The sequence below is a fragment of the Glycine soja genome, unplaced genomic scaffold (assembly GCF_004193775.1).
Source record: "Glycine soja cultivar W05 unplaced genomic scaffold, ASM419377v2 tig00006987_1_pilon, whole genome shotgun sequence".
NCBI classification, from domain to species: domain Eukaryota; kingdom Viridiplantae; phylum Streptophyta; class Magnoliopsida; order Fabales; family Fabaceae; genus Glycine; species Glycine soja.
Window position 1 is genome coordinate 47376 of NW_021143632.1, and position 13861 is coordinate 61236.

Sequence of the window (13861 nt, forward strand, 5' to 3'; positions counted from 1 at the left end):
AAAGGGAAAAGGGGATGAGAGGCGTTGCAGAAGAGCATCGAAACGAAGGTTCATGGACTGAACAGATTCGCCAAGGGTCAGGTTCAATGAGGTAAGCTTAAGGATGGCATCTTCCAATTTCTCAGTGGATGGGGATGAAAAGGGTGGTTCAGACATGAATGTGGTGGGGAAGAAGGCGAACGAGAGCACCAAAATGTTAGCAACTCTGTACCTGGACTTCGAGGGTCCAGAACCTCCTTACTAAAAGAATAAACAAAAGGGTAATTTCTCATTGATTCTTGCTAGTGAATTACATGCTTATTTATATTGCAACCTCTAACAGAATTGCAATTGTGACAGCCAGAGAATATTACAAAATGACAAATGCCGTTATGCTTGTTTCCCTGCTGCGGTAAGGATAATCCAGCAAGATCCTATGCCAGCTCATCTCAGACCTCACTCATAATCCTGGAGGTAGGCCGGTTTTGTAATCTTCCTTTTCTCTCTTTTTACTATTTGCACCTCTGCATTATTGTTCCCTGAACTTGCCCCTGCATTTGATTCTGTTTCTGCTGCTCTGCTAACAGCAAACATATAATTTTATATTTGATTCCTTATAAAATTTTCATCATATCTTATCTGTCGCTAATATTTAAAAAGAATAATGACATGCCCATTCAATATTTAATAACATCATTAGTGATGATTGAACAACAAAATACATTTCAAAATTAAATTTAAGTTTTCTGCTGTTAAAAACTGCAAAACTTTCTCTGCTTCTCCCCGTTATATCTACCTTCCCCCGCCCACACTTTCTTCATTGCTGGCTTGTGTTCAGCTCAAGCCTCTAGGGTTATCATATCTCCAATTCCATTTCCTCTCTCTCAATTTCCAAGGCTTTTGGAGCCACTCAAGACGGAGTTTCCTATTTTGAGATACGCCAATTTTTTTTAAGGTCGATTTTTTTTTTCATTTTTTTCTACCAGCCGTTGAGTTTCAACTTATTTACTATTTTCATATGCACTGCCAAAATCCCAAAACACAGCTTGACATTTGCATCTTGTTGGTCTACACACCCTTTTTTTCTAAAACAATTTAAATTATCTCATCTAAGAGCGTAACTATGTTAAACTGCTGCTTCAATGGCAAGGCAATTGCAAAGAGAATCTGACAGGACATGTACGTATATCATTTGGTGGAACACATGACATGGAAGGTCTGCAAGAGTTTTTACTTTACATGAGAGTTTTTAGAAGCCGAGATTATGATTGACTTGGAGCTTCAACTGTAGGGCAGGATATCAGGAATTGCTGTCAAGAATTGCTATAATTTACTATAATTCTCATTTAAATTAAAAGTAAAAACAATTTTATCAGTGCTGTCGCTTAAAAATTCAAAATCAGACGAAATACCTTTTCCCTAGTCCTATCTCAACAAGATCTGGAAAGGCCAAAATAATCAAACGATTTGAACAAAAAAGAGGAATATGCTTCTTGACTATGGGTTCTCAAACCACTCCTAAACGAAATTAGGTTTAGGTGAACCAGGAAGAATGTAAAAGATAGGATTTTGTATAAAAGACTAAGGTTGGAAATGTAAATGAAAGGTATATAAAATGAAAACAAGAAATCAAAGTAGTAAAGGAAAGTAGTAAAAAAGAAGACAATAAAGGATGAAAATGTTAAAAATAAAATACAAAATAAAATAGGTTTGTGTTTGATTGATGGTCTTCCTATAACATGAAGCACAAGAAATCAAATCCAAAGTTAGGCAATTTATAAAGTTGTGGTAGACCCTTCTATTAGATCATAACTTACAATTACTACTTACTTTTTCTAGTTGTGATTTGAAACCTCCAACAACTCCCCATAGTACATTTTGAATTCCAAAATGTTGCACAACTTGCTTCCTATTTTAGGAATCATTATCTTTTCTTATGATGATTCTATGCACTACACATTGACTTCATCTCTTGTCACAATCTTAACCAAATTATCAACAATTTATCCGTCAAGATATTTTTTTCCGTTGACCATAACCAACCATGCAATTGCAACCATGCTTATTTCGATGATATCGAAATTTCAAAAGAAATTAGTCTCCGATGGTGCCCAAATAAAAATATCATTTCTCACTCCATTAAAAGTGTCTATTAAAAACAGCAATTAGGAATCATATTACTCATAGCATTCAATTAATAATGTCAAAATTATTGCTTGTTTACAATTTATTTAGACAGATATTATAGGTTCTACTGCTCCAATGCCGTTAGTGATCTGTATGATGTTTCAAAAGGAATTAGTCCGTTGCTATTAACTAGAAAATTCCGTTGGTGACAGGAAAAAAATACCATTTCCCACTCCATTAAAAAGTGTCTTAATAAAAACAGCAATTACCTATCATATTATTCGTATATTAAATTCATAATGCCAAAAGTATTGCTTTATTATAATTTATTTGGACAGAAATTATAGGTTCTACTGCTCCAATGTAAAGAAATAATAGAAATATTTCTGCAAACCCAGAAGTCAGAAGCGATACATCACCTCTCAAATATACAGAGAACCTCCGAATTAAATGTACTTGCAGAACAATAAACTATCAATCTGTATTCTGGATATCAGTCGACTTCAGCATTTTTAGAGTTTGAAGTATGCATTTTAATTAGATTTCCCTCATTTTAATTTGACATCTGATAATGTTTAATGATATACTAAAAAATAAAAACTTCAGAATCTTTAGTCATAAATTGTCATACATTCCTGAGAAAACTCCACTTTTGATAGGCATGCATGCATGAGGGAGAAATAATGAATAGTTCATTCAATCAAAGTAGTATCAGAACAATTCTGTACACGCATACTTGATATTAATCAAATAAAAAACCATAGAGACTACCTAAATTAAAAAACCATCAGAAGAATTCTTGAGTTTGTTAAAACTTTAAGAATAATTTTCATTTGAAAATAATACTTTTATTTTCTCATTTTTTATGCTTCACAGTGGCTGAAACCCCGTCGTACATAACCGCAGCAACCTTACTCACCCCTTCATCCCGAACCTGCATCATAAACCTCGTCTTCACCACATCCAACGGCCAATAGAGGATGAGACACTGCCCTCCATTTTGGAGAATGAGGCTTTGCGGTGGGGAAATGGGGGTGTTCACAAAACAAGAGGAGATGAATGGCGGCAACGTCGTCGTTTTTGGCTTTGTCCAACTATTTTCTTTTTGGGTTACAACTTTTACGTGGTGATTCCTGTGAAACCGTGAAAGCAAAATGTTGCTTACAATTTAGAAAAGGTAATTAGAACTGGACTTAAATATATTTTTATTGTTAATGAAACTTTAAAATTTTGTTTACTAATTCTGTTTAATTCGTTAAAAATTATGATATTAAAGATAACAAATAGTTTTGTATTACGTTTTGATTAAGAAACAATACTTATCAAATAGATTAGGACATGATAAAATATTTAATTTTTGTTACTAAAAAAATTATATTACTTTTATTTGACCTCTGCAAAAAAAACATAAAAGATCAAAGAATATTTTATCTTTAAAACTATTACAATAATAGTTAAAAACCGTCAATATATATGTTTAAATCAACTATTTTATATATTTATAAATTAGTTATTTTAAAAATATGAAACACTAACGATATGTTAATGTGAAGCGGGAGGAATCACAAAAAATGAGTTAAGTTGGAAACATAAGGATGAAAATGAAATTTTTAAAGATAAAGGGCTGGAACAAGAATTATTAAAAAAATAAAAAAGAATAAAAAGAGATTTTAGCCGTTTATTTAAATTAAAAAACTAGTTGAGTTAGTTGTCCAAGGTTGTTTTTATTTTTTGGTGTGGGAAGAAAAGAAAAGGCAAAAACTACAAACGAGAAAAGACAACTCCTGACGCATCGATCAGTAAGAAGATGCAGACTAAAAACTAAAGAGTCTTCAGAAGCTCCCTAGGAAATATGAAGATGAAATATAGTAGAAAGCATTGTTGAAGATGAAATATAGTAGAAAGCATTGTTGAAGATGAAATATAGTAGAAAGCATTGTTGAAGATGAAATATGAAGTGATCAAATTTTAGATATATCACAGATCTAAGCACAATAATGAAAAATAAACAGCATTACAAATATATTATACAATGAAATACAATAGCATACTAAGTTTCTGGAAACAAGACTTTCCAGTTCATTACTTAAATAGAAAACATTGTAAACTCCTATACTAAAGAAATATCTCGCACTTGTAGCAGCCAACAATGCTTTCTTCTCTGTTCAGAAGCGTGCAGCACATCTGCAACAATTAACATTTTTTGAACAAAAATTAATACCGATTACAAGATATAGACAAAAGTATATTTGTTTATATAAAATTGAAAATGGAAGTATACATGCAGGGGCCATGGCCCCTAAGTTTTCACAAAGTGTATTTGAAATACCATGTAAAAAGAATTACGGTCCCTTAAAATTTATGAAAAAATATTGAAAAATAATATATGCCATGTTACTTAACACTTAGGGTGAGAAAGAAAAAAAAAGAAAAAAGTATAAGGATAATAGATAATATAATGTGACAGTGTCATAGTAAAAACGTGAGATGAAAAAAAATTAAAGATAATAATAAAGTATTTGTAACGCTGAAGTGTTCATATATAATTATCCAAAATCAATTTATATATATAATTTTTTTTTCTTTTCTTATATATTATCTCTATTCATATATTTAAAAAATAACTAACTAATTCAGTAAAATCAATAAAAAAAATAGTTAAGTTAACTATTTTAATTAAAAATGTCATATATTAAAATTTTATTCTAGAAATACTCATAGATTTATAATTTAAGTAGTAGTTATATTTAATAACATTACTCAATATTTTTTTCGCCTGTGAAATTGACTTAATTGTTAATAAACCAATAAATATATTCCCTTTTGTATGAAATCATTGATCGTCTAATATGTAAACTTCACAATAAAGAGTATAAAAGAAATGCATCTATTTTTTCTTGTATAAATGTATAACTAATATATTTGAAAGAGTTTATGTTTGTAATAATCAGAAAGAAAAAAATGTATCTATTTATTTCTCATATAAATTATCAAATTAACTAGATAGTAATGTTTTTATGCTTAATATAGTTGTATTTTTTTATTTATAAAAAATTATAAGTACAATATTAATTATTAATTTATTCTTTTTTAGAGTAAAAGAGATTTAAATTCACAATCTCTCTCCTTTCCTTTTCTGTTTGACTACAAAGTTAAACTTATAACTTGAAAAATATTATATATATATATATATATATATATATAATATAGTTATTAAATATTTTTATATTATTTATGATGTAAAAATTTAAATTATTATTATTTTTCTTGGCAGCCTCTAAGTGAATTCCTAGCTCGCCCCTGTATATGATAATATTGTAACAAAAAGTACTAATACTCTGTCCGGATCTAAATATAAACAATACAAAAATAATTTTAAAATTAAATATAAATAAATACTAACTAATTTTTATCTCATTTAATCATAACATTCCTATTATATATCCTTTGATTTAATACAATCTTATTTCTAGTTAATCATTTATTCATATTTTACAAACACTATTATTAAGGATAATTTAAAAAAATTGAATTAAATGATATTAATTAAATTTCTTATATGTGTCAAATAATTAAATTTTCTTACATTTAAGTCCAAATAATTATGTCTTATTTGGCATAGTTAATAGGGGAGTTGCCGTTGCAGTTGAGGGATTGGGCTGGAGTTGGCGGTGTTAAGAAATCGACACAAACTGTATCTGTTTCGAAAAATTATAATAAACATTGTCTTTGAATAGAAGCATGGAACATAGAACAAGGTAGTCATATATGCTGAAACAGTACATAGGAACTAAAATATGTGTAGATGGCTGCATCATAAAAAATTTGAAAATTGAAGAATTTGTTATTTGAGAAAAACCTTTCAATAACTTAATTCACTTATTAAAAATCAAAATACGGAATTTCGTAATTAGGAAGACACAAAAATGATACATAATAAATTAAGAGTGCATATGCTGCAGCTAGGTAAGAAACAATTTCTTTTAAACAAAACAGAAAAAAAAAAATCTTAATTCGAAAACTTTCTGCTAACTCTTTCATCATAAAGACATCATAAGACAGTATAAAGCACGCACCTGGATAAAATGTTACCCTAGCTATTTAATACAAAAAACTATTCCATCAATGAATTATCAAACAAAATTAAACATTTCAACAATAAAACTTTTTTTAACTCTTTCAAAGTAGCACTCTAGTTAAAACAATAATTATTAGGGTTAGCACTAACGAATTTGTTAAGTTGGGATGAAGAAATAAATTATTAACTTCTAACAATTAGTTTACTATTAATATGAGCTTTCAGTTCGAAATACATATTACTCTTTTTTTATCAGCGAAGAAATTCTTCTTATATATATATATATAAACAAAGTCAGAACATAAACCATGAACCTGAAAAGTAAAATCTAGAACATACCTTTTTGCCTTGGAGCTAACACTTCCAACATTCACCATAAGCATACATATACTGTTAATCTGTTCAGAATCCTGATGTAAACAATTCTCCAAGGACGCCACAGTAGTAATGACCCTAATAAGCCCCAAAATCCAGTGAAGTATCCAATCCCCAAGCTCATGTATAATCCCTCATAGAAAACTGAATCATCACCATTGACTGGTGGTTCTTGATGCTCTTCTGTTGTCTGATCTCCATCCCCAGGACAAGTTTTGTTAAGTTGTTTGCCACAAAGATCAATGTTTCCTTCAAAACTAGAGGCTTCAAAGGTTTCAAAATGTCTTCCTGATGGGATTCTTCCAGAAAGAGAGTTGTGTGACAAGTCTAATTTTCCCAAAAAATCAATTTCAGAAAGAGAAGGAGGAATTTTCCCAGAGATGTGATTTCTTGACAAGTCAAGTGATTCTAGTGAACTTAAATTCCCAATCTGAGAAGGAATTTCTCCACTCAAATTGTTTCTTGATAGATTCAAAGAACCTAACCCAAGCAAATATCCGACCTCTTTTGGTATTTCACCCATTAAATAGTTACTAGAAAGATCAATGCTTTTGAGCTTTAACTCTGGATTATTGAACCACCGTTCCACACCTTTCCACATCAATGTTATGTCAACTGTAACATAAAGACCATAAATTTCATATAAAGTCTTATTAATCGAATATATACGAGACATAATGTCACTTGTGTTGATGGTCTGTTCAGACATTGCAGTCAAATTCATTAAGCAAGTTGGAATTCCTCTTGACAAGTTATTCCTTGAAAGATCCAACAATTGAATACGCTTCAAACAGCAGAGATGAATGGGTAGATTTCCAGACAGTTGATTTCCTCGCATGTTCAAGATTATCAATTGATGCATACTTTCTCCAATCCATGATGGTATTTGACCCGACAACATATTTTCACTCAGGTCCAGCATAAATAAACTGCTACAATTCTTCAAAGAAGAAGGTAACTCACCCATTAAACCATTGTTTCGTAAAACCAAGGCTTCCATATTAACAAGGGCGCCCATGGACATGGGAATCTTCCCTGACAAGTTATTGCTGCTTAAATCAAGGAACAGTAATTGCTTTACTGATTTCCAACAATCTGGCAGTTGCTGCTTTATTTGATTGCGTGATACATCTAAAGTGCCCAAATTTGAAGCTGTGCTTTGGTCACATAAGAATGAAAATAAATCTGAAAAATTATTTTCAGAGAGCATCAGCTCGGAAGCTTGTAGTAAAAATGACGGAATTTTACCCTCAAACTGATTGGAATTCAGAAGTATAGACGGTCTGTTAGGAAGCTTCAATGATATATTAGGAATTGCACTAATGATATAATTGTGAGACATATTTAATAATATCATATTTTGCAACTTATTCCAAAACCAGTCTGGTACAGAGTCATTAATCCCGTTATCAGAAATATCAAGCTCATACAACGAACTTTGAGTCTTGAGCCAACTAGGAAAAGTGGGGCCCAACTCGCAAGAACGGAGTCCCAACTGTATTAATTGGAATGGAGGAACCCAACTCGGGACAAATTTCAGAGACAACGAGTGCTTGTCTCTCAGTCTCAATGCACTTAATTTCTGTGCTATTGGGAAGGCTGTTGAATCCAAGAATGGATCCTGCAGCATGCAATAAAAGCAGCAAAAGAGCATAAAATAGTTTCAGAGAATAACAACTCATTATGAAATGACAAAGAGTAAAACGAAGATCGGTTACTGTGATCAGTTTTCTCTTAAATTGTCAAGTATCAAAGATGGAGCCTGCGGCAGGATTTATATAGCTGATAGTATGGCTAAATGACAGAGTCGTGTTAATTCTTGTTCACTTATCGAAGACAACAAAATAAGGATATTTTCTCTTAAAAAAAATTTTATTTTAAAAATTAAAATACGAAGACTTCATATACGAGGCTTATATATTTTAAATTCCTTTATTACACTCAGGTGATAAGCAATTTATAATAAAAAAAATTCAATAATTATATAATTGTGTAATAAAATTATCTCATATATTAACTACAGGTTCATCAAACTCTACTTCATATTGTACCAGCAAGTTGTAACAACTAAAATTTCATCAGATAATTCGACAAAAAAATGATGTTACAAATTTTAATAAATAAAAAATATAACTATGATTTTATTTTTAGATTATCAAGGGAATTTTTTTAATGTCATTAAATTACACTACGTGAGCTGCACATTAAAGTATTTGAGTTTGTCACTTTAACGAGCACACGATGCTGAGAAAAGTCTATGTAAAATTAAAACAAACAAGGCTTAAACAACATTTTGGCTCCTATAAATTATTAGAGTGTTTTTGTTTTAGCCTTTCAATAATGTTTAGTCCCAGTAAAAATTAAAAAAATAAATCAGTCTATATTATCAAAGTAAGAACATTAATTGACTACATAACATGTAGTTACATTAACCATTCACTGACTTCTCATGCTATCAAAGATCTTAATAATAAATAATGTGTAATTTTTTTAAAATCTCTCATCAACTAATCTAGCATTATCAATTATTTTTAACACATGAGAATTTGAAGATCCAAATTACTACAAAATTTACACATGACAGTCTATCAAATTCTCATTAGTAACGTGACGAGTCAATGGACAACCAACAACATTATTACATAATCCATAAATGTTGATAGTAAGGACTAAAATCAAGTATTAAAATTACAAGGACTAAAATATAAAAAAAAATTATTTAAGCCCACCAAGAAATATGATGTGTTATTTTGCCAAAGTACAAAAAATGCATGACTAATTTGTTTTTACATGAATGTTTTGTATAGACTAGCAATTTCAAGTCTTTGCACCGGTCCCCAAGAAATAAAAAAGTCTTTGCACATGTTTTTAAATTCACCAATGGTGGGGAGATATTTTGCATCAGGTAAAATGAGCTTTTTACATCAATTCTAGAACCAATATGTAAATCTTGTCTATGTAAAATGTATTTTCTTTTTTACATCAATTGTTTTGTAACCAAGATAAAAAGTATCTTTCTACATCAATTATGAAACAACCAATGTAAAATTATCACTCTTTCTGTCATTAATTTTTCTTCCACAATAATCAACCCACATCCACATCAAAATCACACCTTAATTCATCTTTCCCCCATTCAGATCACCCTCTTAAAACTCATGAAAGAGAAATGAAAGGAAACAAAGCAACCACACAATGTGAAGAAAAACCAAAAAGAACAAAACAACCATCCTCCTCAACAAGTAAGTTTGGATGAGTTACAACAAATACAAGAAAAAAAATAAAAAGGAAAGTTGACCCGACACATTGATCCAACATAACTGCCCCTTTACCTACCAAATATATAGGTTGAACCTATTTTAACAATAGGTTGGAAATTTAAACTTATATTGCTTTGTTTAGCATATCAAATGGGTCAATCCAATGGATTGAACTTATTTTATCATCCCTAATTAAAATCTCACAATTAGAACATTGATCATGGAAAATAAGATAAGGAGCTTTATGTTAATAATAAATTCTTCAAAGTAATCCTTATTTTATAATCAGAATCTACCTATTAGGCTGCTTCAAGAACTTACAAAAATTAGGTCTTAATTCAATCAAATTTCATAGTCTCTTGAAATAATTGTTTAAATATACTTTTGGACCATCAAATTTAGATTACTTTTGTAGTTGATCCCCAAATTTAAATTTATTTTTATTCCCTTAATTTTAAAAAATATTTTTTTAGTCCTCCTCCTACAAAAAATGCCACAACTTATGCATTTAAATCATCAAAAATCAGTCAAGAGGGTTTAAAAAACATTTTTCAAAATTGAGGAACTAAAAAATGAAAAATTAAATTTGGAGGAAAAAAAAAAGATAATCCAAATTTAAAGGACCTAAAAATATATTTAAATTAAAAAATTGATAAAAAAAAGTATTTTAGAAAAATAAGAGAAATCTTAATGTTTAAAATTACTAGCATGCTCTAAAGTAAAATAAGGTCCTAAGTATTTAGTATGCTCTCTTCAAGCCTAGAAGACATATTCTCTTAATTGTGAACCAAATTAAAGGTTATACGAAGGAAAAATAAAAAAATGCACTTAGCCAATGTAATAAGAGAAAATTGTGGGACAACGTGATGGTTGTTGTGATTTCAGTGGTAAAGTGATTGCGCCGATGGGAATATAAAAGAGAAATATCGTTAGTGACACTGTCTAATACTCTTTTGTTGGTTATAAAGAAAAAAAAATCTTTTTTTTAATGTTGTATATTATTGACTAAAAATTATTACAAATTATAAATTTAAATTGGTGAGTTCTATTTTTTATTTAATGATTATATATATTTCTTAATTTTGATGTGGAACCATTAATTAAAATTTGTGATTTTTTATAAATTTTAATAAATAACAGAAAAGAGTATTGTTAGTCTTCCTCAAAGATAAAATAGGTGTAAGGTGTATAAAAGAAGAAAAATAAAAAAGGGGAGTGATGGAAATGTGTGTTACTTTCGGCCAATCAAATTTTCTTTCCTTCTAATTTTTTAAATTCAAATTTTAAACCTTTTTTATCCTTTTTCATTTTCTTTCCTCTCTTCCAAAACATACCTAAGTTGCACGTTAGAATATTTCTAAAACTTTCTAGGATTGATATCATACTAAGAAAAATTTACTTAGAATTAAGACCAATAAATATCATGTGTCATTTTGTTAAAGCACAGAAAATGGAAGCTTAATTTGTCTTTATATAAAATTTCTACAAAGACTAATAATTTCAAAGTCTATGTAATCATTTTACTTTTTAAATTTGATGTGTTTGTATGCTTAATTTTCTAACCCATCAAAAGAGTTAGAAAACATAAAAGACGAAAATATTATTTTTTGTCATTATTTGAAAGTACTAATATATTTCGATACATGTAAAAATTTACAAAAAATATAATGTATATCCCACTATTTATTTAAAATATCATATTTATATTACAATACAAAAATATCAATATTCCATACTCATATATACAATCAGTATGAATATAATAAAAACTATAATTTATCTAATTATTATGATATATATATATATATATATATATATATATCATTATTATATAACAATAACATCTACACTATTCATATTCTATTACTATAAGACTCAAATATAAATCAAATTCTTAACTATATTATTGTTGAGAGATTCTTTTTACTAATTTCCTATAATTTCCTATAATGTAGTTATTGGTCTTCAAGCTCCGCTCTATTTTTTCATGGACTAACAAACAATCATTAATTCATTATATTGTACTATCTTTATAAATATCTCTAATAATTTTATTAATATCTCTAATAATTTTATTTTTCATGTGTGCAAAGCACATCGACAAATTTACTTTTATATTTTCTTCCTTGGATGTAAGTGTGACATATTAATTAATATTTTTAGGTAAAGACATATTAAGTAATATTTTTAATTTGATATAACTTATATATTATATATTATAGTATTTTTAAAATAAAATACATAATTTTTTTAAAAGGAAAAACGAGAATTCTATTTTCTAACAATAAAAACTAATGACTGGCACACCTCAAGAGGTGGTCCTTCCAACCATAAACATTGTATCGTATTGAAAAAGGAGAAGTCAATACATTTATTAGCTTATTTTCTGATCAACCCTAGTGTTTATAGGAGCAATATAATTGAAATAATTGTCATAATCAAGCAATATTCCATGATGTTATTAATCAATTATTAATTGAAACAGGTCCAAACCAATCATATTTTTCCTTGAAAAAATATAAATTGCAATTTGAGTATCCCATCGTTCATCTCGGCTCGGCTAAAAGAATATTATGTGTTGCAGAAAGATGTTAATAACTCCGCAATAATGTTGATGCTTCCTGAAAAATCTTTGGAGCAACAACATGCACGAATAAGTATTTGAATGAGTATTTATAAAAATTAGAATAAAATTGATTTTTAAAATAATAATTTTGATTAAAATCAATTTTAAAGTAAAGTGATTGGATGTCATGGCATTTTTTTTTTGCATTTCTTCTAGAATTTCTTTTTAGCACCTCAATTTTACTACACCCACTAAATTTTTATTTTATTTTTTTCCAATAATATCGCTCTTACAAGTGAGTGTAGTATCATTACTTCAGAATTATGTTAAAAATGAAGTGAGTTTCATAATTTAAATTCTAAAAATTATATGCATAAAACCTTTTGATTTTAAATTTTGGAATTATGTAAATGCACACTGTTTGCTACACAATTAAAATTAATAGAAATGATAGTTGTGTTCACATATAGAAAATGATATATTTAACGAGAAAATAAATATTTGATTTTCATTGTGCGTAAAAATTATCTTTGGTCACTGACAAAACCACATTATAAGCAAAATTAGTCTTTGACTCTCTGAGTCAAAAGACAACCGTGATCTCAGATGTAGGACAAAAAAATTAAAATGTTAGTAATAATGTATCTAAAACACTCTCTTTAACATCTTGCTCTACTATTGTTTGGAATATTTTGAAAATTACAAAATTTTAGTTTCACTTTCATCTAAATTAAAAGAGAGATTTTCATCTTAATATACAAATAGACTTTTAGAAATTTAATTCTGAAATGTGGAATTGACTTTCAAATGTTTAATTCTGAAGCATATAGATAGACTTTTAAAGATTAAATTTTGAAACAACAAAACTATGATTATTAATAAAGAGCATTATTGAGAAAAAAATGAGTGTGAATAACAAAATAAAAAAAAATGATGTCTTAGAATGTGGGTATAAATCTCTCAATCATATAAAACTGGATTATAAAGTGACAAATGTCATCCACTTATATATATTATTTTGATATCATTACTATAAAACACACATTAAAATTTCTCGAGCATGAAGTTTGCAAGATTTGATATATACAAGTAGTTCAATAACAACCTGATGTTGTAGCCCAATAAGCCCAACAAGACTTACTAGGATAAGTTCTAATATTATCTTAAAATGTGAATTTGATTCTAATTTAATTATATAAAATCGATTTTTATCATGTGGAATCTCTAACAGCAGGCGTAAAAAAGTTACTTCTTTCTTTCTTTTTTTGGTTTCAAGAAGGGGCAAAGCCCCTAAACAAAAAATTTTAGTTTGGTTCCTAGCCAGCATACTCGTGATGAGATCCATCATGTGAAAGTAAGGATTGAATTGACGACAACCCTTATTAATAAGGGTGAACAACTATTCAAGAGACACTCGAGTAAGGTCTTCCTAAAATGATTCTCCCAAGCTATTTGCATAACTGAGTAGATTTTAGT

At 28.7% G+C, this 13861-nt stretch overlaps 1 long non-coding RNA gene across 1 annotated transcript; it reads right to left on the minus strand.

Annotated features, from left to right (window-relative positions):
• Positions 1 to 4101: 4101 nt before the first annotated feature.
• On the minus strand, positions 4102 to 7086 carry LOC114404203. Its single transcript, XR_003664856.1, has 2 exons — positions 6524 to 7086; positions 4102 to 4290 (listed from the first exon to the last, which is right to left on the minus strand). It is a non-coding gene; the product is annotated as an uncharacterized LOC114404203 (long non-coding RNA).
• Between the last annotated feature and the right edge of the window lie 6775 nt (positions 7087 to 13861).